Source organism: Macrobrachium rosenbergii, chromosome 23, assembly GCF_040412425.1.
Source record: "Macrobrachium rosenbergii isolate ZJJX-2024 chromosome 23, ASM4041242v1, whole genome shotgun sequence".
In the NCBI taxonomy this organism is placed as follows: domain Eukaryota; kingdom Metazoa; phylum Arthropoda; class Malacostraca; order Decapoda; family Palaemonidae; genus Macrobrachium; species Macrobrachium rosenbergii.
The window spans coordinates 17,790,995-17,803,712 of record NC_089763.1 but is presented as its reverse complement, the minus strand read 5'-3'; the positions used below and the strand labels follow the sequence as shown (position 1 = coordinate 17,803,712).

The 12,718-nt window shown below is 37.8% G+C and overlaps 1 protein-coding gene across 3 annotated transcripts in view; it reads left to right on the top strand.

Annotated features, from left to right (window-relative positions):
* The first annotated feature begins 10,112 nt into the window (after window positions 1–10,112).
* Window positions 10,113–12,718, top strand: part of LOC136851321 (heterogeneous nuclear ribonucleoprotein 27C-like) — a 56,006-nt gene continuing 53,400 nt past the window's right edge. The window contains exon 1 of one of the 3 annotated variants that reach the window (XM_067125351.1): window positions 10,113–10,526. The gene's annotated coding sequence lies outside the window, so the exon portion shown is untranslated. The remainder of the gene's footprint in view (window positions 10,527–12,718) is intronic. The other 2 variants (XM_067125352.1, XM_067125342.1) reach the window with 2 other exon arrangements.

Below are 12,718 nucleotides of genomic sequence, written 5' to 3'. Positions count from 1 at the left end.
GAATGTCATGCAATTGGAACTGCAGAAGTTCAAGCGAAGATGCAATGCATTACTACCCTAATACAATACTCCTTGTATTTTAACATTTTACGTACATTTTTTATTTATTTATTTGTTAATTTATCTGTTTTTCAAATAAATGACCTCCTCTTGCTGTAATTCCTATTACCTTCTGTTACTTCTTTCGAATAAACACCATATTCTTCGGAAGCTTGGATTTCAAACCAATAGCCCCCGTGGGCTTATTCCATATGAAATAATAATAATAGCGTCGCAGTCGATGTCTGTTTCGCTGGTTGCTTTTCAGTAACTGTGTCATCTAGAATTAATTTTTTTCCAGTGACAGTTTCTTCTAGATTGCGTCTTTCAACGACTGTTTCCTTCAGCGCTTAATTCTCACATTGTTGGTTTCTTTCAGTGGCTGTTAATTTTACTGATTGCTTCTTTCACTGACTGTTAATCTCGGTAACTGCTTCTTTCAGTGATTGTTAATTAATGACTGTTTCTTTCAGTGACTTAATTTCAGTAGCTGCTCCTTTCAGTGATTGTTAATTAATGACTGCTTCTTTCAGTGACTTAATTTCGGTAGCTGCTTCTTTCAGTGAATGTTAATTAATGACTGCTTCTTTCAGTGACTTAATTTCAGTAGCTGCTTCTTTCAGTGATTGTTAATTTAATGACTGCTTCTTTCAGTGACTTAATTTCAGTAAATGCTTCTTTCAGTGATTGTTGATTAATGGCTGCTTCTTTTAGTGAGTTAATTTCAGTGGCTGCTTCTTTCAGTGACTGTTAATTTCAGTAACTGCTTCTTTCAGTGATTGTTGATTAGTGACTGCTTCTTCCAGTGACTGTTAATTTCAGTATCTTCTTATTTCAGTGACTTAATTTCGGTGACTGCTTCTTTCAGTGATTGTTAATGAACGACTACTTCTTTCAGCGACTGTTAATTTCAGTAACTGCTTCTTTCAGTGACTTCTCATTAATGACTGCTGATTTCAGTGACTGTTAATTTCAGTGACTGATAATTTCAGTGTCTGCTTATCACAGTGAGTGTTAATTTCAATGTGCAGTCAAACTCCGTCATTTTCTTTTTGCGTGTATGTTCCTGCCTCATCGATTTTTGTGTGTGCCTCCAACGTACATATACTAGTTTTCCTTTATGTGTATGAGTGCGCCTGGCACCAGACGTGAATGGACTGATCATGCATTGTCTGTGTGTGTGTGTAATTAAACTTGACTATTTTTATTTCATCTCCAGAGTCAAAATTTTGTGTGGCGACAGAGACAACAGGTACTGGAACTCAAAAGACAAAATAAATTCACACATGGTACACAACTTGAGTGCAATTTGAACCGGAGGAGTGATTTCAAGTGCAATTTGACACCGGAGGAGTGATTCAAGTGCAATTTGGCTCCAGAGGAGTGATTTCAAATGCAATTTGACACTGGAGGAGTAATTTCAAGTGCAATTTGACACTGGGAGAGTGATTTCAAGTGCAATTTGACCTCAGAGGAGTGATTTTAAGTTCAGTTGACCCTGGGGGAGTGATTTCAAGTGCTATTTGACATCAGAAGAGTGATTTCAAGTGCAATTTGACACTGGAGGAGTGATTTCAAGAGCAAATTTGACACCGGAGAAGTGATTTCAAGCGCAATTTGACACCAGCAGAGTGATTTCAAGTGCAGTTTGACAACGGAGGAGTGATTTCAAGTGCAATTTGACACTGGAGGAGTGATTTCAAGTGCAATGTGACACTGGAGGAGTGATTTCAAGTGCAATTTGACACTGGAGGAGTGATTTCAAGTGCAATTTGACATCGGAGGAGTGATTTCAAGTACAATTTGACAAAGGAGGTGTGAATTTCAAGTGCAACTTGACAATGAGGAGTGATTTCAAGTGCAATTTGACATCAGAAGAGTGATTTCAAGTGAAATTTGACAACAGAGGAGTGATTTCAGGTGCAATTTGAAACCAGAGGAGTGATTTCAAATGCAATTTGACATTGGAGGATTGATTTCAAATGCAATTTGACACTGGAGGAGTGATTTCAAGTGAAATTTGACAATGGAGGAGTGAATTTCAAGTGCAAATTGACAATGGGGAGTGATTTCAAGTGCAATTTAACATTGGAAGAGTGATTTCAAGTGAAATTTGACAACAGAGGAGTGATTTCAAGTGCAATTTGACAAAGGAGGATTGATTTCAAGTGAAATTTGACAATGGAGGAGTGATTTCAAGTGCAATTTCACACTGGAGCAGTGAATTCAAGTGCAATTTGACATCGGAGGAGTGATTTCAAGTACAATTTGACACCGGAGGAGTGATTTCAAGTGCAATTTTACATTAGAGGAGTGATTTCTTATGCAATTAGACACCGGAGGAGTGACTTCAAGTGCAATTTGACACTGGAGGAGTGATTTCAAGTGCAATTTGACATTGGAGGAGTCATTGCAAGTGCAATTTGACAATGGAGGAGTGATTTCAAGTGCAATTTAACAACAGAGGAGTGATTTCAAGTGCAATTTAACATCAGAGGAGTCATTTCAAGTGGAATTTGGCAATGGAGGAGTGATTTTAAGTGCAATTTGACATCAGAGGAGTGACTTCAAGTGCAATTTCACATCGGAGGAGTGACTTCAAGTGTAATTTGACATTGGTGGAGTGATTTCAAGTGCAATTTGACAATGGAGGAGTGATTTAAAGTGCAATTTGACAAAAGAGGAATGATTTCAAGTGCAATTTGACATAGGAGGAATCATTTCAAGTGCAATTTGACATCGGAGGCGTGATTTCAAGTGCAATTTGACAATGGAGGAGTGATTTCAAGTGCGATTTGACATCGGAAGAGTGATTTCAATTGAAATTTGACAACAGAGGAGTGATTTCAAGTGCAATTTGACACCAGAGGAGTGATTTCAAGTGCGATTTGACATCAGAGGAGTGATTTCAAGAGCAAATTTGACACCGGAGAAGTGATTTCAAGGCAATTTGACACCAAAGGAGTGATTTCAAGTGCAATTTGACATCAGAGGAGTGATTTCAAGGACAATGTGACACTGGAAGAGTGGTTTCAAAAGTTAATTTGACACCAGAGAAGTGATTTCAAGTGCAATTTGACACGAGAGGAGTGATTTCAAGTGCAATTTGGCTCTGGAGGAGTGATTTCAAATGGAATTTGATATTGGAGGATTGATTTCAAATGCAATTTGACTTGGAGGAGTGATTTCAAGTGAAATTTGACAATGGAGGAGTGAATTTCAAGTGCAACTAGACAATGGGGAGTGATTTCAAGTGCAATTTGACATTGGAAGAGCGATTTCAAGTGAAATTTGACAATGCAGGAGTGATTTCAAGTGCAATTTGTCAAAGGATTGATATCAAGTGAAATTTGACAATGCGGGGTGATTTCAAGTGCAATTCCACACTGAAGAAGTGACTTCATGTGCAATTTGACATTGGAGGAGTGATTTCAAGTACAATTTGACATCGGAGGAGTGATTTCAAGTGCAATTTTACATTAGAGGAGTGATTTCTTGTGCAATTAGACACCGGAGGAGTGACTTCAAGTGCAATTTGACATCGGAGGAGTGATTTCAAGTGCAATTTGACATTGGAGGAGTCATTGCAAGTGCAATTTGACAATGGTGGAGTTATTTCAAGTTCAATTTGACAACAGAGGAGTGATTTCAAGTGCAATTTAACATCAGAGGAGTCATTTCAAGTGGAATTTGGCAATGGAGGAGTGATTTTAAGTGCAATTTGACATCAGAGGAGTGACTTCAAGTGCAATTTGACATTGGTGGAGTGATTTCAAGTGCAGTTTGACAATGGAGGAGTGATTTAAAGTGAAATTTGACAAAAGAGGAGTGATTTCAAGTGCAATTTGACATCAGAGTAGTCATTTCAAGTGTAATTTGACATCAGAGGCGTGATTTCAAGTGCAATTTGATCATGGAGGAATTATTTCAAGTGCGATTTGATATCGGAAGAGTAATTTCAAGTGAAATTTGACAACAGAGGAGTGATTTCAAGTGCAATTTGACACCAGAGGAGTGATTTCAAGAGCAAATTTGACACCGGAGAAGTGATTTCAAGTACAATTTGACACCAAAAGAGTGATTTCAAGTGCAATTTGACATCAGAGGAGTGATTTCAAGGACAATGTGACACTGAAAGAATGGTTTCAAAAGCAAATTTGACACCGGAGAAGTGATTTCAAGTGCAATTTAACATCAGAGGAGTGATTTCAAGTGCAATTTGACACTGGAGGAGTGATTTCAAATGCAATTTGACATTGGAGGATTGATTTAAATGCAATTTGACATTGGAGGAGTGATTTCAAGTGAAATTTGGCAATGGAGGAGTGAATTTCAAGTGCAACTTGACAATGGGGAGTGATTTCAAGTGCAATTTGACATTGGAAGAGCGATTTCAAGTGAAATTTGACAATGCAGGAGTGATTTCAAGTGCAATTTGACAAAGGAGGATTGATTTCAGTGAAATGGGGTGACAATGGAGGAGTGATTTCAAGTGCAATTTCCATTTGAGAAGTGACTTCATGCAATTTGACATCGGAGGAGTGATTTCAAGTACAATTTTGACATCGGAGGATGATTTCAAGTGCAATTTTACATTAGAGGAGGATTTATGCAATTAGACACCGGAGGAGTGACTTCAAGTGCAATTTGACACTGGAGGAGTGATTTCAAGTGCAATTTGACATTGGAGGAGTCATTGCAAGTGCAATTTGACAACAGAGGAGTGATTTCAAGTGCAATTTGACATCAGAGAAGTCATTTCAAGTGGAATTTGACAATGGAGGAGTGATTTTAAGTGCAATTTGACATCAGAGGGGTGACTTCAAGTGCAATTTGACATCAGAGGAGTGACTTCAAGTGCAATTTGACATTGGTGGAGGGATTTCAAGTGCAATTTGACAATGGAGGAGTGATTTAAAGTGCAATTTGACAAAAGAGGGGTGATTTCAAGTGCAATTTGACATAGGAGGAGTCATTTCAAGTGCAATTTGACATCGGAGGAGTCATTTCAAGTGCAATTTGACATAGGAGCAATTATTTCAAGTGCAATTTGACACTTTAGGAGTGATTTCAAGCATTCCAGTGCCAAGTTTTTCGTTCGTTAAATCAAAGTAAATGGATCATTTTGTCTAGCATGCCTCGTAAACGATAAAAGTTAATCAGGAAAATATTGTTTCAGCAGCATCCTAAAATTGATCCTCTGATGTAGAATAATTCATGCAGTGACACCACACCACTTTCATTTTTGTCGAGAACAAAACGAAAACGGCAAAAAAAGCAGGGAGGAGGCAGGTGAATATTTGGAGACAAACAATTAAATCACTGTTTATTGTAGTATTCCAGCATCTTGCCGCCGGAGTATCCTTCGCCGAGTAGCCAAGACTGTCGGCAAAACTGAATTTGTGCATTGTTGTTTATAGATAAATATTGGCTACTTGTTGCAAAAGTTTGCCATGAAGATGCCAAATTAAAGTGAGCTGACGTGGCCCAGCCATACCTAATGCCGGACCTTTCCCAGATAGTGACCCCCCAAGGGTTTTTGGGGGTCGTTATCTAGAGCCAATATTTCTTTGGGGGGTCATTATCTTTATGATATTTACAGTCTTTTGTTTATGTATTTACGGTAATCCCCGACGGGCTTGTACTAATCACGCCGCAAAGGTGTATACATACCGGGTTAAAACCCGTGGGGTCACTATTCAGGAAAGATCCCTAATACCTAACCTATTGAACGAGACAAATGAAACTCATTGATAAATGAATATTTCAGTGATACTTTGGTCCCGGTGCTGAAACTGTAAAAGCCACTAGTTTTAACTGATTAGCCAGAAAAGAAGTGTAGATTTATTAAAGACAAGTTTGATGCCATTGGCATGAGGCTGCGAACTTCGTTATTATTATTATTATTATTATTATTATTATTATTATTATTATTATTATTATTATTATTTTTATTATTATTATTTTTATTATTATTATTATTATTATTATTATTATTATTATTATTATTATTCAGAACATGAACCGTGTTCATAAAGAACAAGCCCACAGGGCCCGTTGACTTGAAATTCAGGCTTCCAACGAACGTGGTGTTCACTTGAAAGAAGTAACAGAAGGTAACAGGAAATACAGAAAGAAGAAGAGATCAGTCTTAGAAAAAAAAATAATCAGTGCTTAGAAATGCACCAGCTCATGGGAGTCTGAAATGAGTGGTAATATATCACGGTTAAGGTGTAAGAAGTTACGTTAATTTTGAAGTTTATTTTTAAAAGAGTAACTTTTCATCAATACTAAACGAGCCACTTGAATGTGTCTATGGCACTGAGGCATTTTGCAAAGCACTGAGATATTGACTACCTCTGCCATGGCTACCCCGGAAGAATTCCCATTATTACACCGTCGTGAAAATTTTGTCGCTATTTTTATATGTTTCTATAAAACCTGGGAAAACCTGAATCGCCTTAATGAAAGTGCTTCCATAAAAGTGGTGATATACGAGTGTACTTCGTTAACTTGAAAATTGGCGGAAAGTAAATTCAAATCTTGGAATTATATGCCCATTTAAAAATCGATGGAACTATAATATCAAATCTTGGAATTGTATGCCCATTTAAAGATCGATGGAACTATAATATAAGAGAGAGAGAGAGAGAGAGAGAGAGAGATGTGTTGTATCATCAATAAGATCAATATTAAAGAAGGCACCCTTATTATTTCCCGTTTTCTTCTATTTCCTTTCAAAATTGGATTTTATAGAAAACGTACTGGACGGTTGACACACGATAACTGCAACTTTTATTACACACGTTATTTTATTTATCAAGAATTTATAAGCAGAGCCACAAATAAGACCAAAATTTAGCACAGCCTCGAATAATAATCCAATGATCTTATGCAGGACACTGAAGCCAAACCGGAAACCCCTTCCATGGGCATAGTGAGTGCCAAATTTTAACCATACATAGGGATCTTTCCTAGATAGTGACCCCCAAGTAATATCGGTCCTAAATAACGGCCAAGCTTTTTTTTTCCGCACCTTCATAATCAGAGACCTTATTTATCTGCATAAGAGTATTGGCCAATGCACAGTCCTCGAGATCGAGTCTCTGACCGGCCAATGGAGAATAAGAGGAATTTATTTCTGGTGATAAAAATTCATTTCTCGGTTTAATGTGGTTCGGATTCCACAATAGGCTGTAGGTCCCGTTGCTAGGTAACCAATTGGTTCTTAGCCACGTAAAATAAGTCTAATCCTTCGGGCCAGCCCTAGGAGAGCTGTTATCAGCTCAGTGGTCTGGTTAAACTAAGATATACTTACTTACTTCTTGTTAAAGTCAATTTTCCTAAATCCATTTCTTAAAAAATATATTTGATAAAAGATCTCATCTTATGACAAATTCCTCATGTATACTTAACTCTCCCCCCCCCCACCATAAAAGGAAAAAAGTTAGGAGCTACAGCATAAGTCCGTGAAAGCAGCACAAGATTTTTATATCCCTCTTGATTTTCTAGCAAATTGCTTACTCGGCAGAAATAAATGAAGGGGCGAGTGTAGAGTAACGGAAACGGGTTCCACGGACGAAAAGAAGCCTAACCTTTCCTAGAATGCCGTGTCCTGACCCAACCAGACATTACCTTCCTTAACCTCACTTAAGGCGCCATGCCCTGACCTGTCGGGGAAGGGGGGGCGGTGATCGGTTTCGCCCACCTATGACCCTCCCCCCCCCTTTCCCAAATAACACTAAACATCGGAAACAATGGACTAGCGCCTGATCCCGCCGTTCTGCAAACTACCCTAAATGAATAAATAAATATAAAGTAAATCATTAAGTAAATAAATCGGTAAATAAGACTTCCATTTGAAACCGCGAAGAAAAATATTGTAAGTTGTCTCACTTACTGCATACATAAAGCAAGACCTGATATAAAGTTACATGATTCACAACGAGGCGTTATGTAAATAGTCATGCTGAAGCTTACCTTAACTTTTTAAGTTGTATGTCACGGCGCCGAAATTCAAAACCCCACAAAATAACTCTCAAATGACTTGCTTCCTTTAACAAAAATATTTCAGCTATACTTCACTAAATGCTCCCTTCGCTCCGCTAAAGAAAATTGAAACACTAAATCAGTTAATTAATACTTTTCCTGTAATCAAGAAAAAAAATTCAGCTAATAGCTTTAGTAATAAAATAGGCCCATAGGTAACTTTAACCTTGAATAAAATAAAAACTACTGAGACTAGATGGCTGCAATTTGGTATGTTTGATGATTGGAGGGTGGATGAGCAGCACATCAATTTGCAGCCCTCTAGCCTTAGTAGTTTTTAAGATCTGAGGGCGTACAGAAAGTGGGGACGGATAAACAAATAGCCATCTCAACAGTTGCGCTACTAAACAATTGTTAGGAGATTCAAATTCAGACTCAAAAGCTTTATTTCGGACACAAATGGCCATGGACAAACATACACATAAACATGCATAAAAAAAATCCTTCAAACTCTAAAAGTATGAAACTGAAAATAAGTGTGAGATATGATTTTGAAAGAGAGGTGAAAATTACGATATGAATGAGATGCGGATTATGAAACGAAGTGATTCTTTGTACTAAAAGGACATAATATACATATGTAGCATAGCAAAATAAAACATCACAAAGAAATACTATATTCTTAAATAATAAGCGCACCAAATGCACTAGGCATAAATAAGACTTTTCCAGTGTTTGAAAATAATTGAATTATACAAATAACCTGGGTGGGCAACCTACATCATAATACAGTGTTCAGAATTCTTCAGCCTTTGCAAATAGCATGTTATATTTTTGCGTCTCAGTTCTGGAAAAGATGGCTGACCAAAAGCCACAAAAAGAGCGGAGGCACTTGCATCCCCCCCCCTCGGAATGCCCTTGAGCCTTCGTAGGCTGTCGCTGTGGTTATAGCATACCCTCAACATATTCATAGTTCGTTGCTTTCCTCTGACAACTAAAGACATAAAAACTTGTACAAAAATTCTGAAACAATTGTTAGGAGAGGGTGGAGGTAAGAAAAACTTGTACAAGGAATGATTTGGGGGCCGAAGGAACGCTGCAAAGAACAATTGTTGGTGAGAGGGTGGCACTACTCTCCTACGGCTAAGTAATCAAATGGGTCTGGGTCGACAGTTAGGATGCTCGCTTCACCAACAAGAGATCTTGGGTTTCGATTTTGGTATGCTCTATTAAAACCATGGGACCTCTGCTGACCTCAGTATCGATTCATGTTAGCTAGTCAACTGTGGTCAGATGCAGCCAGGGTGGACAAGGACAAGATTGGCGACCTCATCCCAAAGTACTTGCTGAGAACAGGTGAGCTTATGATAATGACTTTGATTTTACAAGTGCAAAAATATCCGTTTTTCTACTTTGGCTTAAAAGAACGAAAAAAAGTTCTTCAGTGTGATTTCTCTCTCTCTCTCTCTCTCTCTCTCTCTCTCTCTCTCTTTAACTTGAAAACTTCAGGATAAATTATCAGTCATTCAGTCTTTCCACGCACTTGTATCAAGAGTTTTTCCCAGTGCATACTCAAACTGTGTTTACTAACTGATGTTTTCCTTAACAGTGTATGGAAAATATGTCAAAACATCTCTTATTTTTATCTCTATCAAAGTAGATATTCACAACAACAATTAAAAAATACTATAACCGAATCCTAAAGATAAGTCAGGATGCATTAGGCAGAGGAAAGTGGAGAAGGTTGATATGAAGCAGCGACCCCATTTAGAAATGGGCAAAGCTGAAGACAAAGTAGATTATAATCATATATACAGTGTATGTATATACAGTATATATATATATATATATATATATATATATATATATATATATATATATATATATATATATATATATATATACTGTATATATGTGCATATATATTGTGTATAGTTATGTAGATAGATAGGACCCAGCTTCCGGTTGTACCAAGGTCCAAAGGGTTACACCATTTTACGCGTCTCGAAACCAGCAGACATTTATAACGCGTTTCCGACGTGTTGCGGGGTCCTGTTGCCACAGGTCGGAACAGCTCTTTCGGTGAGTCCAGTCCTGCTTGGTGTCCCACCAACAAGTCACGCAATCCCGCTAAGTGGCTCTTAAGTTGTTGTCTTTGTAGGCCGTGGGTTGGTGTAACGCCTTAAATTCACTGCGCCATCGTCATACATCTGATTGCCGTCCTTTCTGTGAATTTTCTTGAAAACATGGTGAAATTTCGGAAGCATTTTGTGGTATTTTTTCCGCAGTTGCTTAGTGTTGTGATTTTCAAATACAGACATTGAACGAAGGTTAGCCCATGATGTTCAGTCATGGACTACCACAATGCATGTGCGCATATATATTGTGATAACGAATTGAAGGCTAGACCTGTCCGTAACTGGCCTATATTAAAGGAAGATAACGAGTCGTAGAGAGCTAAGTTTCGCCCTATCTAAAATGTCTTTGGCTTTCTAAAGGTAAGTTAAGTATATCCAGTTACATCAAGAAAAAGTGAATAGTCTTGGTTTTATTTTTTGCAGCGAACATGAATGAAGTCACGATAAAATGGATACGTTTGGTATTTTAGGCTTAGTAGTTTTTATTAACTAGCGAGATGATGAAGCATATTAGTTTTTATAAACTAGCGAGGTGATTAAGCATCATAATAGCACAATATCAGCCCTATGAAAAGAAAAACAAGGAAAAGCATTTTAGGCTTGTTTCTTAAAAAAAAAAAAAAGGGACCACCGCTGTTAACTGCTGACATAGCGTAGGCCTAATGCCTCTGTCAAGATTATCCCAAGATAATGTCTTGCTTGCTGGGAACAATGTGTGTATTTATGTTATATAAGTGTTGTACTGTTGTTTGTCACAGTTTACTCCGTATTATTTACTGCTTATCCTGTTCACCAAACATGATCGTACCATTTTAAGGAAACATTTTATGAAAGAACAAAAAGCCTAGATGTGACTTCGTAAATTTTCATATTTATAAATAACTGTAACAATAACCCCTACTTTTTCTGTTTCCTGTCTCCGACTGTTTACTTTTTGATTGTTAGGCTTCAAACCTGGTGTTTATTGGCTTGGTTAGACCGTCATTCTGGGACGAGCGGGAAAGAGATAGTCCGTCTGCCTATCAGTCTGTGTCTGTCACATTGCTACCCTGTCGTTGCAACTCTTCGTACAAGGTGATGGTAGTTCCGTCAAATTTATTATCTATCATGGCAAGGACTACGATGGTGTCTTGTCACCTCGTCAATTGGAATGCTTCCACAGAAACTTTGAACCGATAAGGGACTGTATTGGCATAGCAATTCTCTCAGAATGCTTGTCCATTCTTTTTCAAACTGCAGGGTGGCCGATAATAGTGTATTACTGTTGTTAAATTTCTTTCATATTTATTTTTTTTTTTAGAAAATTTAACATTATACATACTCATTAACAGTGTTGTCTGTTCTCAGCTGACATTAATGCCAGCGCATGCTTTTGCGCCTAGACCAGCCAGTAGCGAGCTGCCTGGTAAGACGGTCACCTGTACTTTGTTCCAAATGGTCTCATGCACATATGCTATCATGTAAGCAAAGTGGGACCACTTCCCACCTGGAAATATATATATATATATATATATATATATATATATATATATATATATATATATATATATATATATATATTATTGCTTTTATTCATTAAAAAATATATAGGTGCTGATACTATTTTTGGAATTAGCCTGCTAGTTCAAATGGTCAAAAGTGTTTGTCTGCTTGATACCGAAGACTATCCATGTATGTATTAAGATCCCCTCCCCTTGGAAAATATGCTGTAGGCGTCGAGTAGACCGAAAAATCACTTGTTACTTCATTTACCACTTTATTCCAAATGGTCTCACGTCGAATAGACCGAAAAATCAGTTATTCGTAATGGTCTCACGTCGAATAGACCCAAAAATCACTTGTTCCAGAAGGTCTCACGTCGAATAGACGCAAAAATCACTTGTTCCAAATGGTCTCACGTCGAATAGACCCAAAAATCACTTGTTCTAAGTGGTCTCAAGTCGAATAGACCCAAAAATACTCGTTCCAGAAAGGTCTCACGTCGAATAGACCGAAAAAACATTTGTTCCGAAAGTTCTCGCGTTGAATAGACCGAAAACTCACTTGTTCTAAATGGTCTCACGTCGAATACACCCAAAAATCACTTGTTCCAAATGGTCTCACGTCGAATAGACCCAAAAATCACTTGTTCCAAAAGGTCCCTCGTCGAATAGACCCAAAAATCACTTGTTCCAAAAGGTCTCGCGTCTAATAGACCGAAAATCACTTATTCCAAATAGTCTCACGTGGAATAAACCGAAAAATCACTTGTTCCAAATGGTCTCATCGAATAGACCGAAAAATCACTTGTTCCAAAAGGTCTCACGTCGAATAGACCGAAAAATCACTTGTTCCAAAAGGTCTCACGTCGAATAGACCGAAAAATCATTGGTTCCAAAAGGTCTCACGTCGAATAGACCGAAAACTCACTTGTTCTAAATGGTCTCCCGTCGAATAGACCTAAAAATCACTTGTACCAAATGGTCTCACGTTGAATAGACCGAAAAATCACTTGTTCCAAAAGGTCTCACGTCTAATAGACCGAAAATCACTTGTTCCAAATGGTCTCACGT